Raw genomic sequence first — 2,824 nt, forward strand, 5'->3', positions numbered from 1 at the left:
ACATAGGGGAGGTGGGACATTGCTTGTCTCCATAATGCTAACAATCTCCTACTTGGAGACAAACAATGAAATTATCTTTTATCCTTGAAGGCCAACTGAAGTTTTACATAACTTCAGTTTATCAAGTGTAACTCCTTTGGTTAACATGTCAGTTGGATTCTTGCTTCCACAGACCTTTTCTAGCATCAGTTGCTCATCGTCTAGCAATTGTCGGATGAAGTGATATTTGATCTGGATATGCTTATTCCTGGAGTGAAATGCTGGATTCTTCGTAAGGAAGATTGCACTTTGACTGTCACTATACAAAGTACCCTTTCCATTCATCTTGCCCAATTCTTTTAGGAAAATCTGTAGCCATACTATCTCTTTTGCAGATTCTGAGACTGCAACATATTCAGCTTCTGTCGTTGAAAGAGTGACTATCTTTTGTAAGGTAGAACTTCAAGAGACAATAGTGCCTCCTAGAGTATATATATATATCCTATAATACTCTTTCTGTTATCAACATCTCCTGCTATATCAGCATCTACAAAACCTTCAAGTTTCAAACCACCAACTGTGAAAGTAAGACATGTCTCCGATGAACCTTTTAAGTACCTCATAATCCATTTCACTGTCTCCCAATGCTGCTTTCCAGGATTGCTCATATATCAGCTTACAACTCTCACTGCATGGGCAACGTCTGGTCTAGTACAGACCATAGCATACATCAAAGAGCCGATAGTTGAGGCGTATGGAATCTTATCCATGTATCCACATTCTAGCTTAGTTTTTGGTGACTGGTCTCTACTAAGCTTGAAATGATTCTCTAGAGGTGTACTTACTAGCTTAGCATTATCCATACTAAATCTGCTGAGAACCTTCTTAACATACTCTGTTTGTGAAAGCTTTAGTATGCCTTTGTCTTTATCTCTGATGATTCTCATGCCAAGTATTTGTTTAGCAGCTCCCAGATCCTTCATTTCAAACTGTTTTGACAACTGTTGCTTTAGCTTGTCAATTTCTTCCATGCTGGATCCTGCGATTAACATATCATCCACATATAGCAGTAATGATATAGGAGTTGTCAAAATGTTTGACATAGCAATAATGATCAGCCAGACATTTTGTGTATCCCAAACTGCACATGAAGTTGTCAAACTTCTTGTACCACTGTCTTGGAGTTTGCTTCAAACCATATAGGCTTTTCTTTAGCTTGCAAAATTGATTCTCCTTTCCTTGTATTGCAAACCTCTCTGGTTGTTGCATGTAAATGTCTTCCTTCAATTCACCATAAAGAAATGCTGTTTTTACATCTAATTGTTCAAGATGTAAATTTTCTGCAGCTACTATCCCCATTCCCAGAACAACTCTGATAGTTGTAAGCTTCACAACTGGAGAAAATATCTTAGAGTAGTCAATCCCTTTCTTTTGTTGAAATCTTTTTACAACAAGTCTTGCCTTGAACTGTTTGCTTCCGTCATGTAAACCCACTTGTTTTGCAAAGCCTTCTTTCCTTTAGGGAGTGTGGTTAGCTCCCAAGTCTTGTTCTTCAACAACGACTCTATCTCGTCCTTCATGGCTAACTCCCACTTGCTTGAGTTTCCATTTTATAAGGATTCTTCATAACTTAGCGACTCATCACTATATGTCAACAAAATAAAATTTAGTTGAAGTGTGAACCGTTGTGGAGGCTTTATAGTCCTTGAAGACCTGCAAATATAAACAGCTGATTCACTTAGCTTTGCATCTTCTTGTGTAGTAGTGGGTACAAATATGCTTGAATCTTCTTGTAAAGACTTTTGAGTTTTGTTCTATTTGGTAATATCGGGAAGCCCTTCTAATCTGATGAATTTAGATTTTTATGGACTTATGTCTGAATCAGCCATATCTATTTCTACATTTGATCTGTCTTTGTACAAAACTTTCTCGTTGAAGATCATGTTCCTGCTTCTGATAATCTTCTTGTTCTGATCATCCCAGAACTAAAATCTAAATTCTTCATCTCCATAGCCGATGAAGAAACATTTCTTGGATTTGACATCTAACTTATTGCGAGCATCAGAATCTATATGCACATAAGAGACACACCCAAAGACCTTTAAATGAAAAAGTTGTACTTCTTTTCCTCTCCATACTTCCTCGGGCAGTCTGAACTCTAAAGGAACTGATGGTCTACGGTTGATCAAATAAACTGCAGTATGAACTGTATCAGTCCAAAATGTTTAAGGTAACCCAGAATGCAACCTCATGCTTCTAGCTTGTTCATTGATGGTCTTATTCATCTGTTCAACAATGCCATTCTGTTGTGGTGTGCTTGGAACTGTATTTTCCATTCTGATACCATTGACAGCGCAATACTCTTTGAAACCTCCATCAATGTATTCTTCTATATTGTCAGATCGTAAGCATTTCAACTTCAGACCTGATTCAGTCTCAACCATAGCCTTCCATTTTTTGAATGTTTCAAACACATCAGATTTATTTTTCAAAAAGTAGACCCATACCTTCCTACTGAAGTCATCAATAAAATTCACATAATACCAAGAACCTCCAAGAGATGCTACTAGAGTTGGTCCCCATAAATTTGTGTGCATCAGTTCTAGCTTTCTTGGTCTTAAGGTCCTGCCAACCTTTAAGAAAGCTTCTTTTGTTTTCCGAGAACACAACTTTCACAAATGTTTAGATCAACATTTTTTTTTAACTCTGACAGCTTTTCCTTTGACTGATCTTCATCCCTTTTTGACTCATATGGCCGACTCTACAGTGCCATAGCTGTGCCTAATTTTCTGCTTCAGTAAAGGCAATTATGTCTGCTGATCTTGTGGTCATATACAAGGTTCCA

The sequence above is a fragment of the Populus euphratica genome, unplaced genomic scaffold (assembly GCF_000495115.2).
Source record: "Populus euphratica unplaced genomic scaffold, PopEup_1.0 scaffold223.1, whole genome shotgun sequence".
In the NCBI taxonomy this organism is placed as follows: Eukaryota; Viridiplantae; Streptophyta; class Magnoliopsida; order Malpighiales; family Salicaceae; genus Populus; species Populus euphratica.